We start from the raw sequence: 19994 nt of genomic DNA, 5'->3' as shown, positions 1-19994 counted from the left end.
ACCGACCCCGTTCGTCAAAAGCAGCAGCTAGATTCGCAGGACGGATTGGCGCGAAGTCTACCCCAAACACGTTCTCTACATGGCCATGAAAATCATGCGTCACAACGTTGCTGACAAGACCATGGCGTTCCGAACCACCTCAATCACCAGCAAGATCACTCGCGCCCAACTCGAACAGGGCGGAGCCGCGTTCCTCGAAGATGTTGTCAACCGAGACCTGGCCTTCATGCGGGGAATTCCAAACACGGTGCAATACTGGCAAGACCGGCGCAAGGAACTCTTCGCCATGTCGCCATACAATGCCAACACGCATTCCTCACGCTCTCTGTTTCAGAAGTTAATTGGGACAGGCTAGTCGAAACGCTGCAACGTCTCCCAGTTGGACCCGAAGGCATTGCGAGAGCAGTGCACGAACTCAACAGTCTACAACAGGTGGAGCTCTGCACCAACGACCCGGTTGCGTGCGCCATCTACTCGCATCGCATCGTTGATGTGATCCTCAACATTTTCAAAGACAAGCGTGTCTCCCCGTTCAGGCCCTATGTTGTGACCGTTTTCTTCAAGCGAGTCGAGTTCCAACAGCTATGCAGCCCGCACATTCAAGTCATTCACTGGCTAGACAACGCCACCGACGAAGAGTTGTGCCGAGACATGCCCGAAACCCGGAAGATTGTCGAGTCGCTACTCTCGGTGGACACGGATCTACTCAAGAGGCCTCGCACCCAGACGCACGCGCGCACACACACGTGCTACAAGCGCGGCTGGACAAAGTGCAGGTTCGGGGCGCCCTTCATGCCTAGCAACGAGACGCTCATCGTGGTGCCGTTCCCTCCAACCGAAGACGCAGCCTAGAAGGCATACCGAAAGAAGCTTCGTCAGCGGTATGAAGAGATGCACGAGGCGTTAGAACGGGCAGAGTTTGATTCCCTCGAAGAGTTTCTCGCTCACTTTTTGGGTGCGGGGGAGGTAGATTCTTGGTGTGTGGAATTTGTCTGCGAGCTTGCTGCGTTTTGACTGCGGTGTTTAAGAAGTTCTTGCTTGAGGTCATTGTTTTCTCTCCTAAGGGCAGCCATTTCGGCTCTAATGTTAGCTAGCTCAATTAGTAGTTCTTTGACAAGGGTTTGAGGGATTGGGTACGAGGCGCAGGGGTGGGAGGCCCCGCCATCGAAGCTTACCGATTTTCCATTATCGGCGGTTTTCTGTGACGTGGTCGGGGGGGTGGCCCACCTCGTGGCGTTGGCTTTGGCGCTGCTGGCCGATGGGGATCTCGACTTGTGCTTCGATTGCGACCTCGACGGGGCTCTTCCTCTTACCGGGGTCTGGGTCGTGGGAGAGCTGCGTTCTGGCAGGGCGGGCCACTCTTGGTGGTTTTGAGTGCCCGGTGGAGTTCCCCTTTTCGCCTCTCCGCCCCTCGTTGTTTCTGGCGGCGGGCGTAGGGGGCGACGTGGCTTGAAGCGGTACGGGCATGCTGTGGATCCCGTGAGGTGGGCTCCTCCGCACACGATGCACTTTGGCTTGCATGGATGTCACCCAAAAAGCGAGCGATTGCGGTAGCCTCCGTACAAAGCCCCAACCCAGTAGAAGAATCCCCTCAACAACAAGAACTAGAACGTAAATAGTCGCTCTCGGGAAAAGCAATGGTGCCCTGCACGAAAATATCAACATCATGCAGAACAGCATAGAATCCTTCCAATCGGAAATGAACCTCTACAGACCAGAACTGCATGCCTTCATGCAAGATATAATGAATCGGCTCGGTATTGCTCCCAATCGAATTCCTCAACCCGAAACACATAATGGCTTACAGCAACAATAGCAAGGACAACCCTATTAAGGTCTCGCAGTGGAATTGCCGAGGATACAAACGCAAAAAACATAATTTACAGATGTACCTTCAAAGCATAGACTCTCCCCCAGAAATTATAGCGCTGCAAGAGACAAATGCAGTTGTCAAATTACCCGGTTATAAGGCCTTTCAAAGTGCGATGGGCCTCAAAACGGCGGTCCTTGTACAGAGACATATACCAGCCTATAGGAGCCAATTCGACAGCATTGCAATTTCCCATGACCTAATTACTGTCCTCCCACGTAAAAGGGGAGCGCAAAGACTTTATATACTGAACGTCTACAGCGCCCCCACATCTAAAGCCGACCGATTCAATCAACTATTCTCGCTCACGAGGAAGGAGGTGGGCCCGCACGCTCTGCTCATACTTGGCGACTTCAATGCGCCTCACACGGTCTGGGGATACCCAAAATGCGAGCCAAAGGGAAGAGACCTATGGAAACGAATACAGACACACCATCTGACGCTAGAAACGGGCATGCATACCCCTACACGCATCGGAAACAGCACACAATGCGACACTACCCCGGATCTCACCCTCTCCCTACACGTAAACAGACTAAGATGGGGGGTCACTGAACAAACGCTTGGCAGTGACCACATAATAATTGAGATTGTGATGACTTCGAATCAAAAACTCAAACAAAACCTCAGACAGCAAACTCTGACCGACTGGGATGAGTTCAGGGCGCTCCGGCAAATCACCAGCAAACATGGCGGCGAACGCGAAAGTCCGGAGTGCATTAAGGACATAAACGTATGGACGCAACAATTAATTGCAGACATAAAAGCAGCCACTAAAGACCTAGACCCTGAAATCCCTTCCGATATGGTAGACTCCCGCCTCAACCACCTTTGGGAGGCATACCGAGGGATCCAAAAACGATGGCGTAGAAACAAGAACAACCGGAAACTGCGGCTGAAACGGGCCAGACTGGAAACGGAGATTGGAACGCACGCGATCACTCTCGCGCGCAACCAGTGGAGCCATATTTGCGACGAGATGAAAGGAAACCTTAGAATGAAGAAGACATGGCAGCTGCTTTGACACCTCCTCGATCCAGATCAGAGCAAAACAGAACAGAAACACCGCATATCTAAAATCCTTTACTCATACTCAGGCTCCGACGACGAACTAACGGCCCAAATCTCCCTCCCAATAGGTCCCAAAATCGCGCTGCCCCCGTACAGTGGGCATCCTAATCCTGAATTGGATAGAGATATAACCGAGCCAGAGGTCCGACTGGCTATCCGCAAACTTAGGTCTAACTCGGCGCCTGGTCCTGACCAGATCTCGAACAGGGCACTAAGAAACCTCGACGACCTATCAATCACCGCAATAACAGCTTTTCTCAACACATGTTGGATAACAGGGCAAATACCGGAATCATGGAAACATGCGAAGGTTATCCTCATTCCTAAGCCAAACAAACCACTCACGATCGAACACCTCCGCCCCATTTCCCTGACATCATGCTTAGGAAAACTCACGGAGCACGTAATCTTAGCCCGTCTCACAACATACATGAATGACACTGAACAATTCCCCCACAGTATGATTGGCTTCAGAACTGGTCTGTCAACCCAAGATGTACTTATACAATTATCAGAGCAAATCATCAAACCCCCCAGCGGCCTAGACACGGCGGCCATACTGGCCCTGGACCTGACCAAAGCATTTGACAACGTTGCGCACGAGGCCATAATGTCGGGTATAGAATCGGTCAATCCGGGCGAAAGAATTTACAATTACATTAAGGACTTCTTGTCGAACCGGACAGCCGCCATACATCTAGACAGCCTCGTCTTTAACACTATCCCGCTAGGCAGTCGAGGCACTCCACAAGGAGCCGTCCTGTCACCATTACTTTTCAATCTAGCAATAATAAATATTCCCCTAAAGCTAGCACAGATTCCCCACCTTTACCATAGCCTCTACGCAGACGACATCACCCTCTGGATGAACCGGGGAAGCGATGCCGACATCGAAGAAACGCTTCAAAGAGGCGTAGAAGTGGTGGTGGAGGAGGCGAGGAAAGCGGGCTTGACATGCTCCCCGGTCAAGTCTGAACTACTATGTATTCCCCCGAGCCACAAAAAACAACTCAGACCCAACATCAAAGTTCACATCGAAGGGAGAGAGATTCCAGAAGTCACTTCCCTCAAAGTCCTTGGGCTTCAGATACAATCATCCAGACTGAATAACAACTTTCTCAAGACAATAGAACGGCATGTAAACCAAACTACTAGTCTCCTGAAGAGAGTCACCAATAAGCACTCGGGCCTCACCGAGCAGGACAGGGTCCGCCTCCTCCAAGCCTTCATCGTGAGCCGAATAGTTTATTCTATTCCATACCTTAAGCTTACAACGGCAGAAACGGACAAAATAGACGTCCTCATTAGACGCGCCTACAAGGCGGCGCTACGCCTCCCCCCGGCACGTCAACTGCCAGACTGGAAGGGTTAGGCCTTCACAATAAGGCCAGCGAATTTGTCGAAGCGCACCTGATGGGACAATACGAACGCCTCGCTCGCAGTCCCACAGGAAGGCACATCCTCCAAAACCTAGGAATAGGATACCACACCCTATATCAGGATGCAACAACTATTCCCCATAATATTCACGCTAACATCACAGCCAAACCACTCCCCCGCAACATGAATCCCACGTACCACACTGATCGGAGGGAACAACGAGCCCGCGCCCTGCACAAGAAATACAAAAACGACCCGTTAGTAGTGTACGTAGATGCAGCGGAATACAGGCACCATGAGGCTTTCACCGCAATCGCTGTTTGCAATTACCCCCAAACCAGCATCATTGATTCCATTACAGTCCGGACGCCCATCCCAGAACCGGCTGAAGAGGCGGCGATAGCGCTGGCCCTTTCACTCAACCCTACCCCCGCAACAATCATTGCAGATTCTAAAACCGCTCTCCAAAATTTTGCCGCTGGACGCATATCCCCAACGGCGCTCAAAATTTCGCTCAGGAACCCCCCGCAATCCCCAGTACAACTTATCTGGACCCCCGCGCATTCTGGGCTCGAGGGAAACGAGGTGGCCCATGACCTAGCCCGAGGATTTACTATCCGGGCAGGGCCGAACCCGTATCCTTACCACGGAGCCCGGTCCGCGCGGGACCGTCTGATCGGTTTTCACGATATTACCACCTACTACCTCCTCTCCCGCCGGATCTATCCTCGGGCGGACAAATCCCTGACATTAGAACAAAGCCACGTCTGGCGCCAACTCCAGACGGGAGTCTTCCCCAATCCGGCCGTTATGACGCATATCCACCCCAGCCTTTACCCAACCTCGGCGTGCCCCTTATGTGGCGCTCATGCCAACCTGGCCCACATCATCTGGGCATGCCCCCAGGACCCTTTCCCCGAAATCCCTTCTGAGGAGAGGTGGGAGGCCTCACTTCGCAGCCCCGACCCGGACCTACAGGTACGCCTGGTCAAGAGGGCGGAAGAGGTCGCCGAAAGGCATCGGCCTACGGTCACCACGAGCTTGCCCACCTAACTCAAGGAGAAGACGTCCTGGTGGGGTGGACGTTAAGCCCTTACCCGTCGCCAACATAAGGACTTCAATTCCCCTTGGTCGCTTCCTCAGCCAATAAAGTGTTCTCTCTCTCTCCTCTCTCTCTCGCTCACTTCAAAGTCGAGTCTGACAAGGAGTACATGGAGATTCTCAGGGCCGGGTTCAAGCGGCCGCGCGTTTTTTATGGGAAGACACCTGCTCAGAAGCGCGTCAACGCCTTCAACCCGTGGATCAGCAAGGTGCTAGACTCCAACATGGACTTGCAGGTCATACTAGATCATTACGTATGTGCAACGTACGTGATAGACTACGTCAACAAGTCCAATCGCGGCATGTCTAACCTCCAGAAGGCGGTACTGCAAATGATCCAGGAGAATCCCGATCTCGACTACGCCGGTTTGCTGCGCATGCTGGGCGTCACCAAGCTCAAGGCCGTTGAAATGTCATCGCAGGAGGGGGCATGGTTTCTACTAAGGCAAGAAATGTCTGAGAAGAGTGTGGACGTCATCTACATTCCCAATTGCTTTCCGGAGGAACGAATCCGGGTTTCTAAGACCAAACAGGCACTGGCGGAACTCAGCGAATCGTCAACGAACGTCTGGAAACTCAACATTGTGCAGAAGTACAAGAACAGACCTCCCGAAATCGAAGACGAAGATCAACAACCTCGCGAAAACGTGACGGTTCACGTCAGTCAGGAAGATGCCGATCTCATCGCCAGCGAACAGTTGATGCGCGTCATCAGCGAAACGAATCCGTGTGCAGCCGTGCGCAAGCGGCAAGACATCATGGATACCGAACAGTTCTACGCCTTCATGCGCATCACAAACACCGAACAGCACGAGTTGCTGGCGGTTCGCAGACAAACGACTGCCGGTTCGCCTCCGTTGCGGATCTTCCTCACAGGTCCGGCCGGGTGCGGCAAGACGTTCGCACTCAAGCTGGTGATGGATGTTTACAATCGCTACAACGATGCGGGTCCATACAACGCGTACGTGATCCGCCCCACCACCGGCAAAGCCGCATTTGCAGTAAGCGGAACCACGGTGCACTCGGCCTTCAAACTCTCGCGTCAGAAGATAGGATCCGGGTTGACCGAGTGCGAGCTCAACACGTTTCGCGTGGCGCTTCGCAAAGTCAAATACGTCATCATTTACGAAGTCAGCATGATGTCCTCGGACAACCTCAACTCCATAGACGTCAGGCTACGCCAAATCACTCAACGACTGGACGAACCGTTCGGAGGGTTGGACATGATCCTTTGCGGATCCGACCTGTGCCAGTTGCCACCGGTGAGAGCAAACGAGGTGTACAAGCGGTGCCGAGAAGCTGCAGGCTTCTTTGCCGCTACCATCACGTGGCACTACCTGGATTACTTCCCTCTAGTTCAGGTGGTCAGGCAAGAAGACACGTTCTTCTCCACGCTGCTCACAAAAATCGGAGACGGGAAACCCTTGCCACTGGAAGAGGTACAACTGCTCGAGAGTAGATTAGTAACCACGGAAAAAAACGTTAGAGTTAGCGCCCTCAGCAATACAACTCTTCATCTCGAACAACGAAGTGACCGCCTCAACAAGTTGGTTGCCAGCGTTGAACAGCAAGCCGCCCAACAGCAACAAGGTGCCCAACAAGAAGCGTGGTTCAACTGCCAGCGCAAGACACGTACCTAAGCTGCAGAACCGATGCCGAGCTACTCAAGGCGAAAGACAAGGTTACGCGCATGTCTCACACCGAGTTTGCAAACCTTCCTTGAGAGATACTGCTCGTGCCGGGCAAACCGTACATGAACACTGCCAACTTCGATGTCATGGACGGACTGATCAATGGTGCGGTGGGAACGCTGAAACTCTACCAGCGCGAAGCGGACAGCGAGTACGGCGGCATGAAGCGGCTGTGGTTGCAGTTTGACGTTCCTGCAACCGGGAGACTGACTCGGCTGCGGTCGGCGCGAATGGTCTCAAATGTGAAACAGGACGGGCACAATATCGGTGCCGAGTGGATTCCCATCAAACCTCGCTCAGCCACCATAACGCTGGACCGCAAGACGGGCGCCGCGTGCAGGCGCAGGCAGTTCCCTCTGGTTCAAGCCAGCACTATAACCGTGCACAGATTGCAAGGAGGCACGTACTCCTCGATCGTGTACGAGTACAGCAAAACCCACCCGCAGAAACTTGTATACATTGCACTCAGTCGGTGCACAAACGTACAAAACCTCCACCTAACCAACTCCGAGGACAACCACCGGTTCTACCACACGGAAAGCAACGAACACAAGAACATGGTTGACAAATTCAAACGCCTTGGACTCCACCGCCTGGTCACTGTGACCCAGCACTACTTTGCGGCTTTCAAAGACGTCAAGGTAGAGGAGTTCACCCTGGTCTTGCTCAACATTCGCTCTCTCGATGCCCACGTCAAAGACACCGAACACAACCCCGTACTGACGAAAGCGGACATGCTTTGCTTCGCTGAAACTTGGAATGCAAGTCCGAGCATCGAAGGGTACGTTTCCGTTGCCAACTAGGAATCTACAGAACGGCCGAACGACGGCGTTGCGATATACGTGCGACCATCGGAAGAAGAGAACACGAAGAATCTTCACTTACCGCCGCCGAACCAGTTTCACACCAACAACAACGGAGAACACGCTGCAATCAAACTTGCGAGCGGAATTGTCATCATGACGATGTACTTGGCTCCGAATCTCCCCCGGGGCGTCGTTTAACGATACGTCACTCAGGCCATGAAAGACTACGAAACCAAGTACAACAACGCTCCGTTCGTACTACTGGGAGACGTCAACGTTGACATTATGAACGTCAGCTCGAACGACTGCTGGTTAGGTTGATGATGACGCGGTATGGTTCAAGAGAGTGAATTGCTGGGCTAGTTGGTTCATACTGTTCAGAAAAGGGAAACCAGCGAGCAGAACGCATGACAAGAGGAGGAGGCACACACACACAACACCGCTGGACTAACAACTGGTTTATTCGGCAGAAACTCATCACATATATACGCCAAAACCTGCGCGCGCGCACACTTTTGAACAACGTGAAGAGCTGAACTATAAATATAAGAATTCAAATTCCTTTTCCGTGATAACAACCGAAGGATCACTAACGCAACTCTGTTTATTATTTCTTATTAAATACGCTTCTAGCAATTCGCGCTCACGTCTTGTTTTCCCACGACCGATAGTGCTAGCGAGGTGAAACCGTGGGGCACAATTCTGGCAATCTTTACATGCAAAGCTAAATTGCTTCCCGTACCCGAGCCTAAGGTTCCTCGGTGCTGCCTCAGGCGTTCATTTAGGCACCCGCCAGTCTGCCCAATGTATATGTTTCCACAGGACAACGGGATAGAATAAACCCCCCCCCCCCTACTGCACACATGGTGAACCTCGTCTGGTGGTTAGTTTTGCAAGTGTCAGCTTCCCTCTTCCCACCCGAGATTTGGGGGCACAGACCAGAAAGTTTGCGGGGAGCAGAGAAAACCATGTTGACACCATATTTTTCAGCCACTTTTTTCAGCCCATGGGAAGTCTTGTGGAAGTAAGGGATGACTTCAAACTTATTTCTCTCTTCTTCCGCTGGGCAACCAGGCCTTGCAGTAAGTGTTTTCTTTATTTTCTGACCCAAGGATTCACCCACCACCAGCAAAACATGAGAGGGAAACGCAGACGCCTTGCCCCGGTCAACCTGTTCTGCCAGACTTTGGTGCATCACATGCGGGCAACTTTTCTTCACAGCATTCATGAAACACAAATTTACTATGCTGCGCTTCACCAACTTCGAGTGTGCCGAATTATACGGCAAAAGCGCCTTTTTAGACCGAGGGGCATATTTCCAACACACGTGTCGGTCGGGTAAAAAATAAATTTCTAAATCTAAGAACCTAATGGTCTTGTCACAAGGCACCTCTTTTGTAAAATCCAGGTTCTTGGAACATGTACTAAAAACAGATAAAATCTGGTCTGCCACAAGCGTGAGCTGGTCAGTTTCCGTTAAATTTAAAAGTACTAAAAAATCATCAACATACCTAAAAACCCTAACCACCCGTGTGTCTCGAAGTGCAACCTGTAGCACCAAGTCCAACTTGGCTAAAAAAATGTTACAAAGAACAGGTGCGACACAAGAGCCAATACAAATCCCTCGGTTTTGCACAAAAAACTTGTCGCCATGCTGTACAATTGTTGAAATCAAGTAAACCTTTAAAAGCTCTAGAAAAGAATCCAGAGTGATGCCGCACGCATTCTGCACGCAGCGGTGTTGTGTGTGTGCCTCCTCCTCTTGTCCTGCGTTCTGCTCGCTAGTTTCCCTTTTCTGAACGCGGTATGGTCTGCGCTGCATGTCTCTCGACTGGATGAAACTGACAACCATCAGGGGATCTCGTCTTTGCCAAGTTTGAACTAACCGCACTCGCAGAACTACTGACTCTCCACTTCACAGACCACAAGGCCGTGATCTTGAAAGGGAAACGAAACCCGAAACTGATCACAGCCACCACCAACACCGTACGGCAATAAATCAAGTTGCGGCCAACCATACACCCGTGTTGTCATTCATTTAGGCTCTCGTTGCAAATCAAGGTCCAACTCACGGCTCAAATCGAATGACGGTCGGGGCGCAAATCGAATCTCACTCGGGGCGCAACTTAGATGCCATTTCGAATGCCCGTTCTCCGTACCCGCGCCATCATCTACAGAGTGGAGATGGTGTCATTTTTTAGGGGCGAAGCTCCTTAGGGCGTGGGTCTGTCCATCCTCGACGTATGTATGTAGCCACCTCTAGTTTAGTTCTTGGATTGTTTACTAGATGACGTGGCTACCTCTAGTTTAGTTCTTGGATTGTTTACTAGATGGCGGTACTTGTATATGATGAAAAGATGCGCTTGGATTGTTTACTAGATGGCGTGGCTACCTCTAGTTTAGTTCTTGGATTGTTTACTAGATGGCGGGGAGCGTTGTAATAAAATCCGTTCGCTGTTGGCGCGCGCTCGGAGTCGCCCGATGGATAAGGCTGCAGATATGCGAGCCCGCGAGGCAGAAGCGCTCCGTGAAGCTGCGCGACGCCGCCGCCAAGATCCTGCCGTACGAGAGCGGGAGGCCGAAGCGTGTCGCCTGGCTGCGCGACGACGCCGCCAAGATCCCAGCATTCGAGAACGAGAGGCCCAAGCGTCACGGCAACGGCGCGAGGACCCTGCCGTACGCGAAGCGGCACGGCTGCGGCGCGAAGAGGATCTCCAAAACGTCAGAGAACGGGAAGCGGCGAGAAAGCGCGCGTATCGGCAGGCAGACCCCGATGCAGTGAGAGCTCGTGAGGCGTCTGCAAAACGCATCAGGCGAGCTCAGCCCCAAGGTGCCGACGCGCGGTTTAAGCGAGACTTTCTAGACGTTACGTTCGGACACAGATGTAGTGGGCGAACTTTCACTGAAGAGTCACGGTTTTACCGATGATTTCCCCTCAGGAGCTTCGCCCACTCATCATCATTCACCCCGTGGATATGCTGTGAATTTTATTTTTGCTTTTCGCCTACATCAGAAAAGCGGCCGCCGCGGCTGGGATAGAGCTGGTTCGGAAACAAATGTTCATGTGAAGGTTGTTGATGTTCTGACGCTCGACTTATCGTCGACTCGGACGAAGCCATCCTGCTGCCATCCCTGCTCGCCATGGGCTCTTTCAAGTCTCTATGCATAAAGTTCGTGTATATAGCCCCCCTAGGGGAGCAGAGTTGCGCGTCCATGCGCCATCTTGAGTTCTAAGGTCGTGCGGGAAAGCCACCCACCTCGCGTATGGGAGCCGCCGCCGTGTCAGTGGCAGTGGCGGGGAGGAGTCGACGCATTCGTGTGCCAGCAGCTGCGGGACAGCGCGACGGCGGGGATAGTCGGCTTCTTTTCAGCTGAGCGGCCGCCGATGCCGCCGCCACCACTTGAGCAGAATTGACTGAAAACGGTGCCGTGTACGCAACACTGAAAGGGGCTTCGTAGGGCTTCGCTGCCGTAAGGGGGAACCCGTGGCATGTTGCAATCAGACGCGCAACTCTTGCGCTACGCGATATAAAGGAACTGTATTTATGAAAGCATTTGTTTTCCGTCCTGAAAAAAAGAAAGAAAAAGAAAACTCGGTATTTTAGTAGTGCTCATTTTTCGTCAGGAGTGTGCCACTTTCAATCTGCGTGGCTCCCGTGGTTTGCGGCTCGCTAGGGAGCGACTTCTTAGCGCAATGTATTTTTAATGCTACGGGATCAATAAGTGAAGTGCGGCCAAAATCATGCTTGGCTCGAGGGAGCATATGAGGAGGAGGAAAAAACGTTTATTGCTCCCATTGAACGGGAAGAAAGAGGCGCGGGATGGTTGTCGCTGATCCATGGTGGGTGGCGTCCCTAGTCCGGGATGCCATGGCCCGCTGCAGCTCGAATGGCCCTGGTCACCAGGCCACGCTGGTTTTCCAGTACACCGCTACTCAGCAGGACCTCCCACTGCTCCTGCGTCGGTGCGATGACTTCAGGTAGTTCGGTGATGCCTTTACACTCCCACACCACGTGGTAAGGTGTTGGGCGTCCCAGAGCAGAAGTTGCGGTCATAGCTGAAGAGCGTGGGGGGTATTTTGGACAGCTGTGTGGCGTGCCGAAAAAAATCAGAGCCCTCCCACCCTGTGAAGAGGGAATGCAAGCCCAGGGACTCTGGCGCTCTGGTGGAATTTACTATATTGAGGGTTAGCTATATTTGGATTTGCTATGTTGAATACGTTCAGTAACATGATCTACAAGTCGCAGGCAAACGACACACACGATTGGTGGCTACAGATCATGACGTCTCTAGTTACCCCTGCAGGTGGCCGCCGAAGAGCGCGCGACATTGCGCGATGTCAGCGGGGAGAGGTTCTCCGCCCGTGGCGATGAGTGTGCATGACTCGGGAAACAGATGGCGGCGGTGGACAGGAGTATGAAGCGGAGCTGTAGCCATACTCCCTCCGCAGATGGCCGTGCTTCACATGCTACACAATATTCGGGGAAGGCAGATTACTAAGCCAAAGCTTAGATTATGATGATGATGATGATGATGATTGCTATCGGTTTCCCCTTTGAAGCGGGGTGATGACATGTCATCTTACCAAAAAGGACTAATATAACCATGTTTACACACTCTTGGTTTAAAATTAGCACTGCTTAGGGCAGGCACTAAAGCTTATTAGGCACGAAATACTTTTTTCCCCTGTTACAGGTGGTAACTGTCCTAGGCAATATTCCCCTCTCTGCTTTTCGTCCGCCAGCATTTTAATCTTCTTTTCGTCCCCTCGACAGCCTTGAAGTTAACTTCCCCTGTGATACCCTTAAATCCTAGGGCTTCTGGAAGCCCAATATTCCCTTCATGTAGATTTGGATGGATACCCTCACATTCTAACACTATGTGCCGCATAGTTTCTGTTTCTTTTCCGCAGACTACGAATACTCCGTCATTTTGTGAATACTTCCCCACAAAACTCTTAGTTCGCAGGCAACCTGCTCTTGCCTCAAAAGGCAAAGCACTGCCCTGCGAATTATCGTGGAAATTTTCCTTTCTGATATTCATTTTCTCAGCCCTGTACATCTCTAACGACATTTTAGCTTCCATTTTTTCCCTCCATTTATTCGTTTCAATCTGGCTTGCCTCTTTTTTGGTTACCTTGGCTGTTTTGGATTCTCCACTGTTCTTTCCGTATTTCATCGTTAGCCTTCTAGTCTTCCTCAGCCACTGCGTGTCCACGCTTTTCAAGTGTAGGTACCTAAAAACCTTACCTGCCCACCTTCGTCTATCCATTGCCTTCAAACTCATCTCAAAGCATATTTTACTCTGAGCTTCTCTAACTTCAAACGACGCCCAGCCCATATCTCCGTGGACTGCTTCGTTAGTTGTTTTTCCATGCGCGCCTAAGGCCAAACGTCCTACCGTTCTCTGGTTTACTTCAAGGCCTGATAGGACGTCTGATTTTAAGCAGAGTACAGCATTCGCAAACGTGAGACCAGGAACCATTACTCCTTTCCACATTCCTCTTATTACTTCATATTTGTTATACCCCCCCTCCCCCAGAGCTCTATGCTTCATTATAGCTGCGTTTCGCTTTCCCTTAACCTTAAGTGGCTCCTCGTGAGTTCTTAAGTAGTTATCCCCTTCGTTTATCCACACTCCCAAATATTTATATTCCTTCACTCTAGGTAATTCGCCTTGCTGGATAGACACTACATCAGTGGTAGCATCATTGAAAACCATTATTCCTGATTTTTCTGCACTGAAATTTAAACCGAGGTCGGTGGCTTCCTGGCCGCTAATATTTATTAGCCGCTGCATATCGGTTTGGTTATCAGCTAAAAGAACAATGTCGTCTGCGTATAACATTCACGGAATATGCTGTTGTACCACTTCGCCTTGCAGCATATGGGTTAGGCTAAACCCTACTTGACTTTCTTCCAGTTTCTTTTCTAACCCTGCCATGTAAAGCATGAACAGTATTGGGCTCAAAGGACATCCCTGTTTCAGTCCCAGATGGATGTTGACCTGCTGGGCGCATTTCTGTCCTTCCCAAGTAAGGTGCACTCTATTTTCCTTATAGATTGCTATAAGGAACTGTACCAATTCGCCCTGGAGTTTCAACATTCTACACAGCCATTCTCTGTTTACGTTGTCATATGCCCCTTTAATGACCAAGAACGTAATCCATAGTGGTCTATTCTGTGCTTTCGCAATTTCAATGCATTGCGTTAGCACGAACGATTTGTCATCCAGTCGCTTGTCTTGTCTAAATCCATTCTGCAGTTCCCCAAGTATTTCATTTTCTTCCATCCATGCTTGAATTTCCGATTTTATCGCCTGCATTACGAATCTATACACCACTGACGTTACTGTGAGTGGTCTGTATGAATCAATACTGGTTTTGTCTCCTCTGCCTTTATATATTAAATTCATCCTACTATCTAGCCAGTCCTCTGGTATCTGTTTGGTTTCTATCACCTTATCTATTGCCCTCATAAACGATTCCTTACTTTTAGGTGCAAACAGGTTTATCAGTTGCATTGGTATTCCGTCTGGGCCCACTGCTGTCTGGGGGGAAACCTTTTGCTCTGCTCTTTTCCAATCAAGGTTGCTCAAACTTATTTCCCTTTCCGCAGTCTTCTGTGGCGCTGATGTTATCGGTGCAGGTTTTCCTACCACTATTGTGCTGAACTTATTTATTCATTTATTCATAGAAACCTTACAGGCCCAACTGGAGGCCATGGAGTAAGGGGGGCGTGTGAAAACGTAATAACAATACAAAGCATAAATTGAAGACAGGAACATCGTAACAACAAAATGTAAATGCATTATACATATTTTGAAAGAATAAGGCGATCACTTTTTCACCGTACATGAACACTTGTGGCCTACAATTTGTGAGAGAAAAAAAACACACACATACACAACATACACGAAAATCCTGGTAATGGGTGTTACACAAAAATATTTCAACAGCATTAAATTGTTTAATGCAGCAATAATGCAGCATTAAATTGTGGAAATTGTGTAATTGTGTTGTGGCGGCGCCCCAGCAGCTTGCGTCGTCTGCTGCCGCAAACGGGCACGCTCCAGGAACGATGACGCTGGGGCTGAGCCACGAGTGGCGAGTGCTGACCACGCGCTTGCGGTGCGCGCTGGGCACGAGGTGGAATAAAGCGGGGCCTCCAGTTTGGGTCCACATGCCTACTCGGTGTTACTCACCTAAAAACAACGGCCTATCATCCTCAAGCCAACGGCATGGTCGAGAGGTTTCATCGTCAGCTCAAGGCCTCGCTGATGGCTCACGAATCACCTGAGCAGTGGGCAGTTCACCTTCCTCTTGTGCTGCTAGGATTGCGCACTGTCATCAAAGATGATCTTGGTTGTGCCGCATCCCAAATGGTCTACGGCACGTCTTTGCGATTACCGGGAGACTTCCTGGTCCCTCCACAGCCTCAAGAAAACCCTTCCTCTCCTGGCCCATCCTACGTAAAGGATTTAACCCGGTCTTTCAGCTATATCCGTCCCCAACCGCCACGGCCGTGTTCCACAAAACCCACTTTTATTCACCCAAGCCTTTCTGTCAGCCAATACGTTTTCATCCGTGTCGACAGTGCCCGCCGGCCACTTCAACCGCCCTACACCGGCCCTCATCTCGTCATTTCACGCGGCGAAAAGACGTTTACAGTTCGCGTTAACGGCCGCGACACTGTCGTTTCCATCGATCGCCTCAAGCCCGCTTTCACAGAGGCTGAACCGCCTGCCTTCGACACCACCATCCACTACTCCACCCTCAACACCACCACTGTCCCCTCCGTTCGCAGCCCCACCCGCGAACATCCCAGCGCAAAGACTGTCCGTTTTGCTGACACTCCGTCTGAAGAGGGGGGGGGGGGGCTATGTGGCGGCGCCCCAGCAGCTTGCGTCGTCTGCTGCCGCAAACGGGCACGCTCCAGGAACGATGACGCTGGGGCTGAGCCACGAGTGGCGAGTGCTGACCACGCGCTTGCGGTGCGCGCTGGGCACGAGGTGAAATAAAGCTGGGCCTCCAGTTTGGGTCCACGGCGCTGTAGCGTGCAGACGTGTGTCTTCTCATCTCTCTGTCGCCGTCGCGACAGTGTAATGTCTACTCACTAATCACTCGATGAATATGCGCCAATGCATGCTCTCCTTCTAAATGTTCCCCCTCCTCATCAATCAGGAATTTTTAATGGTTATCATTTTTTGAACCTAGTGATTTTACATGGTTCCAAAACTTCTTGGATGCGCTTTTGTCTTGCTTCCGTATTTCTGCCATCGCTATTCTGCTTGATCTTTGCTTGCACCATTTTCTGCACTTCTAGTTTTTTCCCACGGTAGATATCCCATTTCTCCTTCACTACCTCCGGTTCCATACCAGTTCTTTTTGCTTCTCTATGTTCTCTCGACGCCTTTCTTCGCTGATCAATGGCCTCTTTTATTTTCTTTTTCCACCAGCTTCTCGGCTTTCTCTTCCCTTTCCATCGGTTTCGTTGCTTTGCTTCATCATCGTACCCTTTATGAACGCAGTCATTTCGTCGTAATCCCGATTTTTGTCTGGGTATTTATTGACTTCATCTTCCAATCTATCAGCGATGATCTTTAACTGCTCATTATTCAAATTAGTTCCTCGTATTGTACCTAATTCTACACTTGTCCTGGTTGCGCCTCCAAACTGCAAGCTAAACTGCTTGTGGTCGCTTCCTAAGCTGTCGGTTCCATTTTCATCTATCCTCATTTCCCGCAGCCTTCCGTATACTGTCTCGGATACTAAACTGTAGTCTATGCTGGACTGTCTGTTACCGCTTTCCCACGTTATTTGTCCGTCACACTTGCTTTCCGTGTTTACTATTACAAGCCGGTTTTCCTGACATAGATCTATCACTAGAGAAGCGTTGTGGTCTGTGTATCCATCCAAACCTTCTATATGGGTATTCATATCTCCAACTATGATTATTTCGCCCTAATTTTTGAACTCGTTTATACCTCTTCTCAAACAGTTTACCATTTCCTCATTATCCTCCCTAGCACTACTTCCGGTCCATAGATACACCACTCCTAACCATGTATTTTTCCCCTCTATGGTGCCTCTAACCCATAGATGCTCTTTACAGCTTTCATGCACTCTCTGCCAGTCGGTCCCTTGTTTAATGAGCATGCCAACACCTCCCCCTTTCTTCATTCCTGTGGTCCTGTTGCAACCTTCCCAGACATAATTGCCTATGATAGGTGGGGCTTCTAGGTCCCGGAGGTGAGTCTCGGCTAAAGCGTACACGTCTCTTCCTTCCCGTTCAAGTTGCTTTTGAATTTCCACCCACTTATCTGGCTTTCTGCCTCCCTGCATATTTATGTAGCTGATTAAATATTTATTGCATTTGTTTTTCCCTTTCCGCTTACGGGGTCTGTTTTTGTCTTTTTCAGAATTGTTTGCTCCATTGTTTCCACTTAAATGGCTTCTGCCAACGCTCTCAGATACGTCCGTAGGTTCTCCGTTTAGCTCTAGGCCCGGCTGCCTCCCAGCGTTGAGTGTGCATGCGTCCTTTGCTTCCCCTTTGTCTCCTAGTTTGCCTTCCTTAGCTGCGCGGGGCCCCCTAAAAAAGCTACCGCTCTCCCACCTAAGCGCCACCCCACCTTGTTTCCTAGCATGGGGCTGAAGTGATTCCCGTCCCGCTTAAAAGCTTGCCTATATCCGATGCTGCCCACTACCCTGTTCACGTCTATCACTTCAAGCCCAAGTTCCCTGCCGCACCTCACGATCTCGCTGTTAGCAGCGAGTACTGCCCTTTCGGTGTGCGCGCCCTGCTTCAACACCTCCGGCACGGTGCAGACTGCAATAAGCACATTTGGGGCCGTCGCCCTCAGGTCCTTTACCCCCTTCGCTATCTCCTGGCCAAGTTTTCCCTCCTCTCCCTTTAGGACATCGTTAAGGCCCGGGTATCACCACAAGGTTTCTAGCTTAACTAGACAAGGCCAGCTGCCCCTTGGCTGCAGTCGATCCTTTTAAAGCTGGCTTCACCTTTAGACTCACGTGCATTGCTGAGAAAACGTTTTTCGCCGAGGCAATGTAAGCCGTCTTATTTCAAACTACAGATTCCCTAGGACCATTTTTTTGTTTTGTTTTTACTAATTTTTCTCGGTCTGGCGCCGCAGGCGATCTGCTGGATCCTAGCTATTGACGGCTCCTTTGTAAGAAAGAGAATTGCATGCGGAATATAGGCGCTCAACGAAATAGAGTAACTGAGCCGACTGAAGACCAGTTATTTCAACACAAATTGGCTTTAGAAAAGAGGTGTGGGTGCACGCCGCTGCTCAAGACGTACGCGATCGGTTGTATTTTGCAAACATGCATGCAGGGAGAAATGAATCACAGATGGTGATAATTAGAACAAAGATTTAAATTCATTAAATTTGTACCTTTCTTTCTATTTTATTCTCAACATAACAGTTCATGACGTGGGAAATTCTCCCTCGTGTTAATTACATTGGCAAAGCACTGATGTAATTAGCACGACTCGTGTGTATCTGTGCCGCTCTGACCCAGTGTATTATAACCGCATTGTCCGTTCTTTAACCAAGGCTTTCACTGCCCATGCAGTTTGGACGGGGATATCCTGCTGCAGTAGGCAAACATCATCTTCTGAGATAACTGGTTTAATTTTTTTTTTCTAATAATGAAGTCAACTACTGTTACGTAGCTGGTCTCCAATGGGCTCGCTTGCTCACTTCGGTTCAGTTCAATAGCCGCATGCGTCATACTTTGTCTTGAGAGCATAGTTTTGGCCATGCTTGCCAAATCGATCCATGAGCAATAAACCACACAACAAATTCTTCGCCGAGAGTAGCGCGAATCACGGAAGTCACGCAGAGAGAAAATGGTGTCATTTCTGACGAAGCAGAAAGCGCTCGCCACCAAAGACCGGTTTCTGCTCGATGCGGGCAAACATGTTTCTATAAGTTTTTACGAAGGCCCCCGGCGAGACGGGGGAGGGAGAGAGGGGTAGAAGCGCAATGTCGCCGGAGACGGCGATAAGGCGAACATCGAGATCGGTCATCCGGATGTGTCCGCGCAACCTCGCTATCTGCGTCGCATCTACTCAAGATCGCGCTTGCATTCAGAGTTGTGCGCCTGATTTCCACGAGGCGCCGCCTTGCCCCTGGTTCGACCGTGACAGGAAAACCCGTTTTCAATGCTGCGCCCCGTATTCCTTTTAAGTGCGAATGCACTTCTTACGCTACCCTGAGTCACGCTTCTGCCGCCGTCCGTCTTCAGCCGCAGGTGTTATCGCGCGCGCGCCTCCTCGCCCTTAGCAACGGCGCGGAGCGGAGGGGAGAGCGTGCGTAGCAACGGCGCCATGACGTAGTACGCCACGTGACGTCGCGCGCTCTTGCCTCCTCTCCCCTTCGCTCGCCTGCCGTTTGCGCGCTCTCGCCTCCGTCTCCCCTTCGCTCGCCTGCCGTTGCGCGTTCTCGCCTCCTCTCCCCTTTCACTCGCCTGCCATTGCGCGCTCTCTCCTTCTCTCCCGCTTCGTTCGCCTGCCGTCGCGCTGCGCGAGGGTTTAAAGGCGAGGCTGTCGCGGCCCGAACGTGATCACGCGGGGGTGTTAATGTAACTAACGGGCAAATGCCACTAAATTTCAACAAACTCCCCCTCATAGCATCACCCGTGCATTCGCACTTCCTCATGCTCCCCTTCGGGGAAATGTGGGGGAATTTTTTTCAGTTGGGCGCAGGTCACCGGCTGCGGCTACCCCGCGCAGTAGCCGGAGCAGCGGCCTGCAGCGTATACGGACGCGCCAGCCGCTGCAACCGTCGCCGAGCTCCTACATGCGTGACGGGTGGCTTTCCCTCTCGACTTTGGGAAAGTAAGATGGCGGATGGACACACAACTCTGCCCCCCTAGTGGCGGTTATACGGTAACTCTAGTTTTGTCCAGTTCGACCTCCGCTCGCGTGTTCCGTTTAACGTTTGGATCCCCTGTACAATGCGAAGAGAGCGTAGTACATGGGGCAGCCCGGCCGGACCGACCTACCCGCGCGCCGATGGTGTTCCCACCTCTACATGATGATGGTAGTAATT

The 19994-nt window shown here is 51.0% G+C and overlaps 1 protein-coding gene and 1 pseudogene across 5 annotated transcripts in view; both read left to right on the top strand.

The window, feature by feature from the left end:
- Nucleotides 1-19994, top strand: part of LOC144142586 (mitochondrial amidoxime-reducing component 1-like) — a 140705-nt gene that overhangs the window by 82725 nt on the left and 37986 nt on the right. The window lies entirely within an intron of this gene.
- LOC144174540 (uncharacterized) lies at nucleotides 80-852 on the top strand (annotated as a pseudogene).

The sequence above is a fragment of the Haemaphysalis longicornis genome, unplaced genomic scaffold, assembly GCF_048455015.1.
Source record: "Haemaphysalis longicornis isolate Haplotype H1 unplaced genomic scaffold, Haemaphysalis longicornis Haplotype H1 scaffold_1, whole genome shotgun sequence".
Classification (NCBI taxonomy): domain Eukaryota; kingdom Metazoa; phylum Arthropoda; class Arachnida; order Ixodida; family Ixodidae; genus Haemaphysalis; species Haemaphysalis longicornis.
Note: the sequence above shows the minus strand (reverse complement) of the source record. Positions and strands in the feature narration are given on the sequence as shown.